The 15,280-nt window shown below is 44.1% G+C and overlaps 8 non-coding genes across 8 annotated transcripts; 6 read left to right on the top strand and 2 right to left on the bottom strand.

The window, feature by feature from the left end:
- Nucleotides 1-2,166: 2,166 nt before the first annotated feature.
- Nucleotides 2,167-2,238, bottom strand: trnae-cuc. The gene has a single exon. It is a non-coding gene; the product is annotated as a tRNA-Glu (tRNA).
- Nucleotides 2,239-2,334: 96 nt separating this feature from the next.
- trnar-acg lies at nucleotides 2,335-2,407 on the top strand. The gene has a single exon. It is a non-coding gene; the product is annotated as a tRNA-Arg (tRNA).
- A 477-nt stretch (nucleotides 2,408-2,884) lies between these two features.
- On the top strand, nucleotides 2,885-2,970 carry trnay-gua. The gene is given in 2 exon segments: nucleotides 2,885-2,920; nucleotides 2,935-2,970. It is a non-coding gene; the product is annotated as a tRNA-Tyr (tRNA).
- Nucleotides 2,971-6,107: 3,137 nt separating this feature from the next.
- On the bottom strand, nucleotides 6,108-6,179 carry trnae-cuc. Its single transcript has one exon. It is a non-coding gene; the product is annotated as a tRNA-Glu (tRNA).
- Nucleotides 6,180-8,046: 1,867 nt separating this feature from the next.
- Nucleotides 8,047-8,117, top strand: trnae-uuc. Its single transcript has one exon. It is a non-coding gene; the product is annotated as a tRNA-Glu (tRNA).
- A 992-nt stretch (nucleotides 8,118-9,109) lies between these two features.
- trnar-acg lies at nucleotides 9,110-9,182 on the top strand. Its single transcript has one exon. It is a non-coding gene; the product is annotated as a tRNA-Arg (tRNA).
- A 281-nt stretch (nucleotides 9,183-9,463) lies between these two features.
- Nucleotides 9,464-9,535, top strand: trnae-uuc. The gene has a single exon. It is a non-coding gene; the product is annotated as a tRNA-Glu (tRNA).
- A 976-nt stretch (nucleotides 9,536-10,511) lies between these two features.
- On the top strand, nucleotides 10,512-10,584 carry trnar-acg. The gene has a single exon. It is a non-coding gene; the product is annotated as a tRNA-Arg (tRNA).
- The last annotated feature ends 4,696 nt before the right edge of the window (nucleotides 10,585-15,280 follow it).

The following is a 15,280-nucleotide window of genomic DNA, read 5'->3' as shown; positions in this document are numbered from 1 at the left end:
GTTTCTGTTCCTGGGGCTGGACTATTATGGTGAGATTCCACCAGCTTCATGAGACGCTTCTGGTAACCACTAGAGCAGGGATACGCTGATAAATTCACAAACTATAAAGCACAAGACTTCTTTCCTGGGTCATTCCAAGGAGCCACAGCTGAAAACTCTGGTACAACCCGCACACTCTGAAAACTGTTCTGCCAGAGCCAGTGGGCCAGTGGATACCATGGAGTTTTAACAGCGTCTGACTACGGAGCAGAAGATTCTAGGTTCGACTCCTGGAATAGAGCTCGCTCTCTCTTTATTCCTGCCGCTTCGGCCACCAGGGCGCAGAGAAAAAACTTTTTCAACTAAATCAAACTCAACTAATAATCATACTGGTATACTATTCAAAGGCATCTCAGTTTTAGGGAGGATTTCTCAATTTGCCTCAATATATGTTCTTCCATCAGTTTTTAAAATTCCACAAGGACAAAAAGTCTTACTTTTTTTAACTTCCTATCAACGTGACTTGAGTGTAAAAGCTAAAGACCTCAGGAGATCCATGAACTGTTGCCACATGATCTGCCATGCCTGTTTTTGATTCTTCTTACCAGACTGTTCCCAGTATGGTCTTTCCCCCTCTGTCACAGGTGATTAGAGGTTTTCACAAAGTGACTGTTTTCGTCCTGAGGTATGGGAAGAACAGTTTTGCTATTTGCTTCCTTCGGTCAAACTAGCAAGTTAGTTCGCCAGATTCCAAACAAAAGACAAAAGACTTTTCCCTGGGTCATTGTCGAGCTGAGAAAAAATGTGAAGAGATGAGGTTCTGTTCACATATGAATGCCTGCTTGTGCCTTTCGATAGCTGAGTTCCAGCTTTAGCGGAGGACTATATGCAAATGCCTGTTTCAAGACTTGTACGATTGTGCTTTTCCGCCAGGTAGAGCTTTCAACTTGTCTTCACCGACTCGATTTGGGTTTTGGAAGTGACTGTTTTGTCGGACTGAGCCCTCAAAATGACTAGTTCGTGAAGGCGTCTGTTCAGACCACCCACGCTGATAGGTCACACATGGGACTTGCGACCACAGGTCTTACTTCCCAACCACAGCTACAGCCTGACAACTCAAGGGTGGGCCAGTGACTGTTTTGTCCTGGAGGAGACTATTATGAACAGCTCGTAGTATCTGTGTCTTCGGGTAATTCCAGCCTTGCATACTTTTAAAATTCCACAACAAAAGACAAAAGACTTCTTTTCCTGGGTCATTGGTCTAGCTGCTGAAAAAATGTGGCCTTTCCCGCCACAGCACTCCTCCAACTGACTCCAGGTATGAATGCCTGTTTTTGACCTTTGGATACCAAACTAGTTTTTCCAGCTTAGTCAGAAGCCCTGGATTAGAAGATAGACAAATGCCTGTTTTTCCTGGAGATAGAGTTTACCTCTCGATGCCATGGGTGTTTTCTAAGGCATCAAGTGGGTATTTGAAGTGACTGTTTTGTACTGGAGGAGACTAAAAATAAAAAGCAGCTTGAGTATCTGTTCTGCCATCACTCTGTGTCTTCGGTGACTCAAATGCCTCTAGTCTTTTTATGGACTATGTGTCATTGTGACTTTTTGGGCTTGGCTTTTCCCAACTTCCGTCACAGCGTGACCACAGGTTTTTTCTAAGGCACGAAGTGACTGTTTTGTCCTGGAGGAGACTATTATGAACAGCTCGTAGTATCTGTGTCTTCTCGGCACTCTAGCCTTGCTTACTTTTAAAATTCACAACAAAAAGACAAAAGACTTCTTTTCCCTGGGTCATTGGTCGAGCTGCTGAAAAAATGTGGCCCAGAATCCCGCCACACTCCTCCAACTGTTCCCATATGAATGCCTGTTTTTGACCTTTGGATACCATGGACGTTTTTCCAGCTTAGTCTTTTCCCCCTGGATTAGAAGATAGACAAATGCCTGTTTTTCCTGGAGATAGAGTTTACCTATCGATGCCATGGGTGTTTTCTAAGGCATCAAGTGGGTATTTGAAGTGACTGTTTTGTACTGAGGAGACTAAAAATGAACAGTTCAGTAGTATCTGTTCTGCCATCACTCTGTGTCTTCGGTGATTCTAGTCTTGCTATGGACTATGTGTCGTGGTGACTTTGTGACTTGGCTCTTCCCAACTTCCGTCACAGCGTGACTATAGATGGCCAAAAGAAGTTCCCTGACCGGGAATCGAACCCGGGCCGCGGCGGTGAGAGCGCCGAATCCTAACCACTAGACCACCAGGGATACGCTGATAGGTCAAGAACAAGCACAAAGCGATACAGGTCCCCGTCACGTCCACAGCTGAAAACTCTGGTACAAGCACAATCAGCTCAAGTCAGTGGGCCAGTGGTGCAATGGATAACGCGTCTGACTACGGATCAGAAGATTCTAGGTTCGACTCCTGGCTGGCTCGCTCTCTCTTTATTCCTTGCTGCCACCTGGGCGCAGAGGAAAACTTGTCAACTAAATCAAACTCAACTAATAATCCGCCACGTATACTATTCAAACTGCATCTCCATTTCAGGGATAATTTCTCAATTTGCCTCAATATCTGTTCTGCCATCAGTTTGGGTCTTCGGGTAATTCTAGTCTTACTTCCTTTTAAAATCCCACAACAAAAGCTAAAGACCTCTACTAAATCCAAGGGCCGCCACACGCATGGAAAATGGCCCAGAATCTACTCTTCAGTCTGTTCCCATATGGTCTAGCGGTGAGGATTCCTGGTTTTTCACCCAGGCGGCCCGGGTTCGACTCCGGTATGGGAAGGCTGTTTTGCTTTTTGCTTCCTTCACAAACTAGCAGTTGGTTCGCCAGAAGCTTCTTTTCCCGGGGTCATTGGTCGAACTGCAGAAAGCTGAAAAGATGAGGTTCTGCTCACACACGCCGTGTGCCTTGATAGCTCAGTTGGTAGAGCGGAGGACTGTAGCAAAGGAGGTTGTTATCCTTAGGTCGCTGGTTCGACTCCGGCTCGAAGGAGTTGTTTTCGCCATGACCGCCATTTGATTTTTTGGGCGTGGCTTTTCCGAGCTTCCACACAGCGTGACCACAGGTTTTTTCTAAGGCACGAAGTGACTGTTTTGTCCTGGAGGAGACTATTATGAACAGCTCGTAGTATCTGTGTCTTCGGGTAATTCTAGCCTTGCTTACTTTTAAAATTCCACAACAAAAGACAAAAGACTTCTTTTCCCTGGGTCATTGGTCGAGCTGCTGAAAAATGTGGCCCAGAATCCCGCCACACTCCTCCAACTGTTCCCATATGAATGCCTGTTTTTGACCTTTGGATACCATGGACGTTTTTCCAGCTTAGTCTTTTCCCCCTGGATTAGAAGATAGACAAATGCCTGTTTTTCCTGGAGATAGAGTTTACCTATCGATGCCATGGGTGTTTTCTAAGGCATCAAGTGGGTATTTGAAGTGACTGTTTTGTACTGGAGGAGACAAAAATGAACAGTCTGTAGTATCTGTTCTGCCATCACTCTGTGTCTTCGGGTGATTCTAGTCTTGCTATGGACTATGTGTCGGTGACTTTGTGACTTGGCTCTTCCTAACTTCCACTACAGCGTGACTATAGATGGCCAAAAGAAGTTTCCTGACCGGGAATCGAAACCAGGGCCGCGGCGGTGAGAGCGCCTGAATCTCAACCACTAGACCACCAGGGATACGCTGATAGGTCAAGAACAAGCACAAAGGATACAGGTCCCCGTCACGTCCACAGCTGAAAACTCTGGTACAAGCACAATCAGCTCAAGTCAGTGGGCCAGTGGCGCAATGGATAACGTGGCCTGATCACGGATCAGAAGATTCTAGGTTCGACTCTGGCTGGCTCGCCTCTCTTTATTCCTTGCTGCCACCTGGGCGCAGAGAAAAACTTGTCAACTAAATCAAACTCAACTAATAATCCGCCACGTATACTATTCAAACTGCATCTCCATTTCAGGATAATTTCTCAATTTGCCTCAATATCTGTTCTGCCATCAGTTTGGGTCTTGGGCAATTCTAGTCTTACTTCCTTTTAAAATCCTACAACAAAAGCTAAAGACCTCTACGAAATCCGCGGGCCGGCCACACGCATGGAAAATGGCCCAGAATCTACTCTTCAGTCTGTTCCCTATATGGTCTAGCGGTGAGGATTCCTGGTTTTCACCCAGGCGGCCCGGTTTTGACTCGGTATGGGAAGGCTGTTTTGCTTTTTGCTTCCTTTCGTCAAACTAGCAGTTGGTTCGCCAGAAGCTTCTTTTCCCGGGTCATTGGTCGAACTGCAGAAAGCTGAAAAAATGAGGTTCTGCTCACAGACCGTGTGCCTTCGAGTAGCTCAGTTGGTAGAGCGGAGGACTGTAGCAAAGGAGGTTGTTATCCTTAGGTCGCTGGTTCGACTCGCCTCAAGGAGTTGTTTTTCGCCATGACCGCCATTTGATTTTTGGGCGTGGCTTTTTCCGAGCTTCCGCCACAGCGTGACCACAGGTTTTTTCTAAGGCACGAAGTGACTGTTTTGTCCTGGAGGAGACTATTATGAACAGCCTCGTAGTATCTGTGTCTTCGGGTAATTCTAGCCTTGCTTACTTTTAAAATTCCACAACAAAAGACAAAAGACTTCTTTTCCTGGGTCATTGGTCGAGCTGTTGAAAAAATGTGGCCCAGAATCCCGCCACACTCCTCCAACTGTTCCCATATGAATGCCTGTTTTTGACCTTTGGATACCATGGACGTTTTTCCAGCTTAGTCTTTTCCCCTGGATTAGAAGATAGACAAATGCCTGTTTTTCCTGGAGATAGAGTTTACCTATCGATGCCATGGGTGTTTTCTAAGGCATCAAGTGGGTATTTGAAGTGACTGTTTTGTACTGGAGGAGACTAAAATGAACAGTTCAGTAGTATCTGTTCTGCCATCACTCTGTGTCTTCGGGTGATTCTAGTCTTGCTATGGACTATGTGTCGTGGTGACTTTGTGACTTGGCTCTTCCCAACTTCCACAGCGTGACTAGCGTGACTAACAGGTTCCCTTTTCTAAGGCACGTGAAGTGACTGTTTGTCCTGGAGGGAGACTATTCAGAACAGCTCGTGAGTATCTGTGTCTTCAGCTAACTCTAGCCTTGCTTACTTTTTAAAATTCCACAATGGAAAGACTACGGAAAAGATTCTTTTAGACTCCCTGGGTCATTGGTCGAGCTGCTGAAAAAATGTGGCTAAAGAATCAACCCGCCACATACCTCCAACTGTTCCCATATGAATGCCTGTTTTTGACAGTTTGGATACCATGGACCTTTTTTCCAGCTTAGACTCTTTTCCCTGGATTATGAAGATAGACAAATGCCTGTTTTTCCTGGAGATAGGTTTTCACCCAGGCGGCCCGGTTCTATCGATGCCATGGGTGTTTTCTAAGGCATCAAGTGGGTATTTGAAGTGACTGTTTTGTACCGGGAGGAGACTGCAGAAAAATGAAAAAACAGTCAGAGTATCTGTTCTGCCATCACCTGTGTCTGACTTAGCTTGGGGTGATTCTAGTCTTGCTATGGACTATGTGTCATGTGACTTTGTGACTTGGTTCTTCCCAACTTCCGTCACAGCGTGACTACAGGTTTTTTCTAAGGCACGAAGTGACTGTTTTGTCCTGGAGGAGACTATTATGAACAGCTCGTAGTATCTGTGTCTTCGGGTAATTCTAGCCTTGCTTACTTTTAAAATTCCACAACAAAAGACAAAAGACTTCTTTTCCCTGGGTCATTGGTCGAGCTGCTGAAAAAATGTGGCCCAGAATCCCGCCACACTCCTCCAACTGTTCCCATATGAATGCCTGTTTTTGACCTTTGGATACCATGGACGTTTTTCCAGCTTAGTCTTTTCCCCCTGGATTAGAAGATAGACAAATGCCTGTTTTTCCTGGAGATAGAGTTTACCTATCGATGCCATGGGTGTTTTCTAAGGCATCAAGTGGGTATTTGAAGTGACTGTTTTGTACTGGAGGAGACTAAAAATGAACAGTTCGTAGTATCTGTTCTGCCATCACTCTGTGTCTTCGGGTGATTCTAGTCTTGCTATGGACTATGTGTCGTGTGATTTTGTGACTTGCCTCTTCCCAACTTCCGTCACAGCGTGACTATAGATGGCCAAAAGAAGTTCGCTGACCGGGAATCGAACCCGGGCCACGGCAGTGAGAGCGCCTAATCCTAACCACTAGACCACCAGGGATAGGCGCTGATAGGTCAAGAACAAGCACAAAGTGATACAGGTCCCGCCACGCCCACAGCTGAAAACTCTGGTACAAGCACAATCAGCTCAAGTCAGTGGGCCAGTGGCGCAATGGATAACGCGCGCTTGACTATGGATCAGAAGATTCTAGGTCTGACTCTGGCTGGCTCGCTCTCTCTTTATTCCTTGCTGCCACCTGGGCGCAGAGAAAACTTGTCAACTAAATCAAACTCAACTAATAATCCGCCACGTATACTATTCAAACTGCATCTCCATTTCAGGATAATTTCTCAATTTGCCTCAATATCTGTTCTGCCATCAGTTTGGGTCTTCGGTAATTCTAGTCTTACTTCCTTTTAAAATCCCACAACAAAAGCTAAAGACCTCTCACGAAATCCTCGCGGGCCGGCCACACGCATGGAAAATGGCCCAGAATCTACTTCTTCAGTCTGTTCCCATATGGTCTAGCGGTGAGGATTCCTGGTTTTCACCCAGGCGGCCCGGCTTCGACTCCAGGTATGGGAAGGCTGTTTTGCTTTTTGCTTCCTTCTTCCGTCAAACTAGCAGTTGGTTCGCCAGAAGCTTCTTTTCCCGGGTCATTGGTCGAACTGCAGAAAGCTGAAAAAATGAGGTTCTGCTCACACGCCGTGTGCCTTCTGAGTAGCTCAGTTGGTAGAGCGGAGGACTGTAGCAAAGGAGGTTGTTATCCTTAGGTCGCTGGTTGACTCGCCCTGAAGGAGTTTTTTTCGCCATGGCCGTCATTTGATTTTTGGGCGTGGCTTTTCGAGCTTCCGCCACAGCGTGACTACAGGTTTTTTCTAAGGCACGAAGTGACTGTTTTGTCCTGGAGGAGACTATTATGAACAGCTCGTGAGTATCTGTGTCTTCGGGTAATTCTAGCCTTTGCTTACTTTTAAAATTCCACAACAAAAGACAAAAGACTTCTTTTCCTGGGTCATTGGTCGAGCTGCTGAAAAAATGTGGCCCAGAATCCCGCCACACCTCCAACTGTTCCCATATGAATGCCTGTTTTTGACCTTTTGATACCATGGACGTTTTTCCAGCTTAGTCTTTTCCCCTGGATTAGAAGATAGACAAATGCCTGTTTTTCCTGGAGATAGAGTTTACCTATCGATGCCATGGGTGTTTTCTAAGGCATCAAGTGGGTATTTGAAGTGACTGTTTTGTACTGGAGGAGACTAAAAATGAACAGTTCGTAGTATCTGTTCTGCCATCACTCTGTGTCTTCGGGTGATTCTAGTCTTGCTATGGACTATGTGTCGTGGTGTGACTTTGTGACTTGGCTCTTCCCAACTTCCGTCACAGCGTGACTATAGATGGCCAAAAGAAGTTCCCTGACCGGGAATCGAACCCAGGCCGCAGCGTGTGAGCGCGCGAATCCTAACCACTAGACCACCAGGGATACGCTGATAGGTCAAGAACAAGCACAAAGCGATACAGGTCCCCGTCACGCCCACAGCTGAAAACTCTGGTACAAGCACAATCAGCTCAAGTCAGTGGGCCAGTGGCGCAATGGATAACGCGTCTGACTCACGGATCAGAAGATTCTAGGTTCGACTCTGGCTGGCTCGCTCTCTCTTTATTCCTTGCTGCCACCTGGGCGCAGAGAAAAACTTGTCAACTAAATCAAACTCAACTAATAATCCGCCACGTATACTATTCAAACTGCATCTCCAGTTTTAGGATAATTTCTCAATTTGCCTCAATATCTGTTCTGCCATCAGTTTGGTCTTCGGTAATTCTAGTCTTACTTCCTTTTAAAATCCCACAACAAAAGCTAAAGACCTCACGAAACATGGGCCGCCACACGCATGGAAAATGGCCCAGAATCTACTCTTCAGTCTGTTCCCATATGGTCTAGCGGTGAGGATTCCTGGTTTTCACCCAGGCGGCCCGGTTCGACTCCCGGTATGGGAAGGCTGTTTTGCTTTTTGCTTCCTTCACAAACTAGCAGTTGGTTCGCCAGAAGCTTCTTTTTTCCCGGGGTCATTGGTCGAACTGCAGAAAGCTGAAAAGATGAGGTTCTGCTCACACACAAACCGTGTGCCTTCGATAGCCTCAGTTGGTAGAGCGGAGGACTGTAGCAAAGGAGGTTGTTATCCTTAGGTCGCTGGTTCGACTCCGCTCGAAGGAGTTGTTTTTCGCCATGACCGCCATTTGATTTTTGGGCGTGGCTTTTCCGAGCCTGGCCACAGCGTGACCACAGGTTTTTTCTAAGGCACGAAGTGACTGTTTTGTCCTGGAGGAGACTATTATGAACAGCTCGTAGTATCTGTGTCTTCGGGTAATTCTAGCCTTGCTTACTTTTAAAATTCCACAACAAAAGACAAAAGACTTCTTTTCCTGGGTCATTGGTCGAGCTGCTGAAAAAATGTGGCCCAGAATCCCGCCACACTCCTCCAACTGTTCCTATATGAATGCCTGTTTTTGACCTTTGGATACCATGGACGTTTTTCCAGCTTAGTCTTTTCCCCTGGATTAGAAGATAGACAAATGCCTGTTTTTCCTGGAGATAGAGTTTACCTATCGATGCCATGGGTGTTTTCTAAGGCATCAAGTGGGTATTTGAAGTGACTGTTTTGTACTGAGGAGACTAAAATGAACAGTTCGTAGTATCTGTTCTGCCATCACTCTGTGTCTTCGGGTGATTCTAGTCTTGCTATGGACTATGTGTCGTGGTGACTTTGTGACTTGGCTCTTCCCAACTTCCACGTCAGCGTGACTATAGATGGCCAAAAGAAGTTCCCTGACCGGAATCGATGCCAGGCCGCAGGCGGTGAGAGCGCCGAATCCTAACCACTAGACCACCAGGGATACGCTGATAGGTCAAGAACAAGCACAAAGGGATACAGGTCCCGCCACGTCCACAGCTGAAAACTCTGGTACAAGCACAATCAGCTCAAGTCAGTGGGCCAGTGGCGCAATGGATAACGCGTCTGACTACGGATCAGAAGATTCTAGGTTCGACTCCTGGCTGGCTCGCTCTCTCTCTTTATTCCTTGCTGCCACCTGGGCGCAGAGAAAACTTGTCAACTAAATCAAACTCAACTAATAATCCGCCACGTATACTATTCAAACTGCATCTCAGTTTTAGGATAATTTCTCAATTTGCCTCAATATCTGTTCTGCCATCAGTTTGGGTCTTCGGTAATTCTAGTCTTACTTCCTTTTAAAATCCCACAACAAAAGCTAAAGACCTCTACGAAACTCCGGTGGGCGGCCACACGCATGGAAAATGGCCCAGAATCTACTCTTCAGTCTGTTCCCATATGGTCTAGCGGTGAGGATTCCTGGTTTTCACCCAGGCGGCCCGGGTTCGACTCCCGGTATGGGAAGGCTGTTTTGCTTTTGCTTCTTCACAAACTAGCAGTTGGTTCGCCAGAAGCTTCTTTTTCCGGGTCATTGGTCGAACTGCAGAAAGCTGAAAAGATGAGGTTCTGCTCACACAAACCGTGTGCCTTGATAGCTCAGTTGGTAGAGCGGAGGACTGTAGCAAAGGAGGTTGTTATCCTTAGGTCGCTGGTTCGACTGCTCGAAGGAGTTGTTTTTCGCCATGACCGCCATTTGATTTTTGGGCGTGGCTTTTCCGAGCTTCCGTCACAGCGTGACCACAGGTTTTTTCTAAGGCACGGCGACTGTTTTGTCCTGAGGAGACTATTATGAACAGCTCGTAGTATCTGTGTCTCTGGGTAATTCTAGCCTTGCTTACTTTTAAAATTCCACAACAAAAGACAAAAGACTTCTTTTCCTGGGTCATTGGTCGAGCTGCTGAAAAATGTGGCCCAGAATCCCGCCACACCTCCAACTGTTCCCATATGAATGCCTGTTTTTGACCTTTGGATACCATGGACGTTTTTCCAGCTTAGTCTTTTCCCCTGGATTAGAAGATAGACAAATGCCTGTTTTTCCTGGAGATAGAGTTTACCTATCGATGCCATGGGTGTTTTCTAAGGCATCAAGTGGGTATTTGAAGTGACTGTTTTGTACTGAGGAGACTAAAAATGAACAGTTCGTAGTATCTGTTCTGCCATCACTCTGTGTCTTCGGGTGATTCTAGTCTTGCTATGGACTATGTGTCGTGTGACTTTTGTGACTTGGCTCTTCCTAACTTCCCACACAGCGTGACTATAGATGGCCAAAAGAAGTTCCTGACCGAATCGAACCCGGCCGCATGGTGTGAGAGCGCTAATCCTAACCACAAGACCACCAGGGATACGCTGATAGGTCAGCAACAAGCACAAAGCGATACAGGACCCCGTCCACGTCCACAGCTGAAAACTCTGGTACAAGCACAATCCAGCTCAAGTCAGTGGGCCAGTGGCGCAATGGATAACGCGCCTGACTACGGATCAGAAGATTCTAGGTTCGACTCCTGGCTGGCTCTAGCTCTCTCTTATTCCTTGCTGCCACCTGGGCGCAGAGAAAACTTTGTCAACTAAATCAAACTCAACTAATAATCCGCCACGTATACTATTCAAACTGCATCTCAGTTTTAGGATAATTTCTCAATTTGCCTCAATATCTGTTCTGCCATCAGTTTGGGTCTTCGGGTAATTCTAGTCTTACTTCCTTTAAAATCCCACAACAAAAGCTAAAGACCTCTACGAAATCCAAGGGCCCGCCACACGCATGGAAAATGGCCCAGAATCTTCTCTTCAGTATGTTTCCATATGGTCTAGCGGTGAGGATTCCAGGTTTTCACTCCAGGCGGCCCGGTTAGGACTCGGCATGGGAAGGCTGTTTTGCTTTTTGCTTCCTTCACAAACTAGCAGTTGCTTCTTTTTTCCCTGGGTGTCATTGGTCAATTGAAAAGCTTCTTTTTCCGGGTCATTGGTCGAACTGCAGAAAGCTGGAGGAAGAAGAGGTTGTTATCCTTAGGTCGCTGGTTCGACTCCGCTCGGCAAGGTTGTTTTTCGCCATGGCCGCCATTTGATTTTTGGGCGTGGCTTTTCCGAGCCTTCCGTCAGCGTGACCACAGGTTTTTTCTAAGGCACGAAGTGACTGTTTTGTCCTGGAGGAGACTATTATGAACAGCTCGTAGTATCTGTGTCTTCGGGTAATACTAGCCTTGCTTATTATTAAAATTCCACAACAAAGACAAAAGACTTTCTTTCCCTGGGTCATTGGTCGAGCTGCTGAAAAATGTGGCCCAGAATCCCGCCACACCCTCCAACTGTTCCCATATGAATGCCTGTTTTTGACCTTTGGATACCATGGACGTTTTTCCAGCTTAGTCTTTTCCCCCTGGATTAGAAGATAGACAAATGCCTGTTTTTCCTGGAGATAGAGTTTACCTATCGATGCCATGGGTGTTTTCTAAGGCATCAAGTGGGTATTTGAAGTGACTGTTTTGTACTGAGGAGACTAAAATGAACAGTTCGTAGTATCTGTTCTGCCATCACTCTGTGTCTTCGGGTGATTCTAGTCTTGCTATGGACTATGTGTCGTGTGACTTTGTGACTTGGCTCTTCCCAACTTCCGTCACAGCGTGACTGTAGATGGCCAAAAGAAGTTCCCTGGCCGAATCGAACCGGGCCGCGCGGTGAGAGCGCCGATCCTAACCACTAGACCACCAGGGATACGCTGGTAGGTCAGGAACAAGCACAAAGCGATACAGGACCCCCGTCACGTCCACAGCTGAAAACTCTGGTACAAGCACAATCACCTCAAGTCAGTGGGCCAGTGGCGCTACCTGGAGCAGGATCGTCTGTGTTTCGCGGTCCAATCGCCGAGCTCGCTTTCCATTTTGACAATGGACGAACGCCAAGCGCAAGCGCGCTGAGAATGGACGAGGAGCCAATCAGAGCGCCGAGCTGTCCATTGTTGGGGCAGCACCAGAGCGAGCTGTCCATTGTTGGGGAGCCAATCCGATCGCCGCTTATCCATTGTGTTGGGAGCAGACTTTTACGCAGTCCTGAGGAAAATTGACAGATTTCAATATCGACAGAAGAAAATTGCATAATTCGACAAAGTAAGTATTAAATGTTTTTTCCTCACCGTTTATATGTTTTTGAGCTGATAATTCATTACGTTTTTGCTGTCCGTCGCTCATGTTTTGCGCTTAAAAACTATGACTTCGTGAGCGACTTTTGAACATCTTCTCTATAATTACAATTTGCCTTTAATCTTATTTATTACATTCCATTTAGTCGTTTTATATCTAGGAAAAAGCGTTACAACTGTCATTAAATTCCCGGGAAATTCAAAATGATTTGACTTGAGTGGCGTGGTGGTGTAGTAACCATAGCGTGTTTTGTCGTCGCGTTGTTTGCCTTTAATCTTAGTTATTACATTCCATTTAGTAAGTTTTCAACTGTATAAACAAAGTATTGCTATACATAAAAATCTGAATGAAAAAAAACAACGTGACGCTTGTAAACATTTACCATGTGCAATATTTACTATAGTGGAAGTGTAGTAAAAGTGTTTTGTTAGCATAGTTTCACAAGATTTTTAAAAGTTTATTTTGGGTAAAAACAATCATTTTACATCAAAGTTTGTTGTTTTGCTATAGTGTGAATGTAGTAATCCTGTTTTGTGTTTGCAGATTGATTACTATTTGTATAAACACATATGCAAGTGCTAAACATAATCATTTTAAATGACAAAGGAAAGTAATACATCAATTAACCATAGATATATAAACGTGCAGTTACAAAACTGTAGTTACTATGAAGAAACATACGTTTAACCACAGTTTTGAACTGAATTAACAATGCGTTTATTTTTTTGTCATTATTACACACTAAATGTAGTAACTAACATAACAGTAAATTGGCATAATCGGATGTAACTATTCAAACTAAACAAAACTAATCTTACACTCTCTAAGCGCATTTAGTCATAATAATGTTCAAATACTGTATAATTGAAGTGTAACACTTTAAAAACAAGGTTTATTTATTATTTATTTGTAGTAAAATAATTTTCATTTGCTGTAATGAGTGCCATTATTTAGTTACCTTGAATGTGTATATATATATATATATATAATTGTATCATTATAAACAAATTGAAATTGGCTGTGTAGTTGTTCAGTGCTTGCAAAAATGCACATTATTTAGAGTTATTTCCAAATTGTGTTTAGATGAGTACTAAGCCAAAGACCCACAAGGCCATGGGTGATGTCGAGTGGATGAACAGGTTGAGGGCTTTGCAAGCTCTGGTGCATGGCCTTCTGGAGGCAACAGACCAGCACCATGGCAGCGGACGTGGTATGACCTCTACCAGAAGGTAAAGTTACCAGTATCTCATTACATTGTCTGGAGGTGAATCAAAACCTGTAAATGAAACAAATCTTGGATTTGTTTGATATGATTTACAAAATTTACTGGTATTCCCATCCTTGTGGCGACACAATAACGTGATAAATACCAGGTGAACACAAACACACACGGACACGGACACACATGCGCACACACACACACACACACAAAGTACATAATAGACTCCAATTAAACTGTATAATAAAAAAAATGATGAACATAAAAGTCTTGTTACATTTGTAAATTTCAGATCACAAAGAAGCTGGCCGGCCATGGACAGGGACAGCACTCTGGGTAACCCTTATTGGAAATGAGGTTGACCAGATAGTGCCCAACCAATACAAAGGCATTATATACTGCCCCTCTGTAGAGACACTACCAAAGGAGCAGTGGTTGGAGAATATTAAAAAACTAAATAAAAAAAAAAAGAAACTTTAAAGAAGGTTTATTTATGTGTATAGTTTTATTTTATTTTTTTTACAGAAGAGAAATGGAAACTTTATTTATGATGTTTATTTATGTGTAAAGAATATAAAAAGTTTTATTAATCTGTATAGCTTTGTTTTGCTTTTTTTTTTTTCCGAGAGAGGCATGGTAACTTTTTTATTTTATTTTGTTTTTATTTATATTTAGTTTTATTTATGTTGAAAGAATGCACAAGACATTTTATTTATGTGTATAGTTTTGTTTTTGTTCTTTTATTTGTGCCAAGAATGCACAAGTGTCATGGATATGTTTAAGGTTTGTTCATGTTCTGTTCTTTCTGTTGTTTTTGCAATGAATAATTGGCTATGACTAATTGAAAAATAATAAAATGGTCCTGATTACATAACTCTCTTTTCCATGTTTTACTTTTCTACATTTTCATTCAAAGGTTATAGACATTTTTAAAAATTCAGAGAAATTTTAGGATTGTTTCAGAAATAAACGGACTATTTATACTATTTTATTTAGAAAATAGCTGCAGTAGAAGTATAATTTAAATTAAAAGTGAAAAACTGAACTGAAGAGAATATTGACAATCAGCAACATAAAATTAATAAAAGGTTTATTGGCAATTTCAGAAAAATTCGTAGCATTAAGTAACGACTTTTATTCCTGGCAGCAGCGGGATTCGAACCAGGTACCTTGTGATCAACCGTTCTCCCTCACAAATGAATAAAACAACAGGAAAACGTTTTTTTAAAAGCAATTTATTGCAAACAAACACTTACAAAAACATTGCTTTAGCGCACATTAAAGGGATTAGAGCCACTTTCCTCCTCATTTTCCTCTTTTTCGCCTTTTTCTTCTTCCCTTCTCCCCTTCTTCCCTCGCTTTCCATTTTTCTTCCTCTAACAGACTATTGTTCTCAGCTTCCTATTGCTGCCACCTGGGCGCAGAGAAAAACTTGTCAACTAAATCAAACTCAACTAATAATCCGCCACGTATACTATTCAAACTGCATCTCAGTTTTAGGGATAATTTCTCAATTTGCCTCAATATCTGTTCTGCCATCAGTTTGGGTCTTCGGGTAATTCTAGTCTTACTTCTTTTAAAATCCCACAACAAAAGCTAAAGACCTCTACGAAATCATGGGCCGGCCACACGCATGGAAAATGGCCCAGAATCTACTCTTCAGTCTGTTCCCATATGGTCTAGCGGTGAGGATTCCTGGTTTTCACCCAGGCGGCCCGGGTTCGACTCGGTATGGGAAGGCTGTTTTGCTTTTGCTTCCTTCGTCAAACTAGCAGTTGGTTCGCCATGAAGCTTCTTTTCTTCCAGGGTCATTGGTCGAACTGCAGAAAGCTGAAAAGATGAGGTTCTGCTCACACA

Source organism: Puntigrus tetrazona, chromosome 4, assembly GCF_018831695.1.
Source record: "Puntigrus tetrazona isolate hp1 chromosome 4, ASM1883169v1, whole genome shotgun sequence".
Taxonomy (NCBI): Eukaryota; Metazoa; Chordata; class Actinopteri; order Cypriniformes; family Cyprinidae; genus Puntigrus; species Puntigrus tetrazona.
This window is presented reverse-complemented; position numbering and strand designations above follow the sequence as displayed.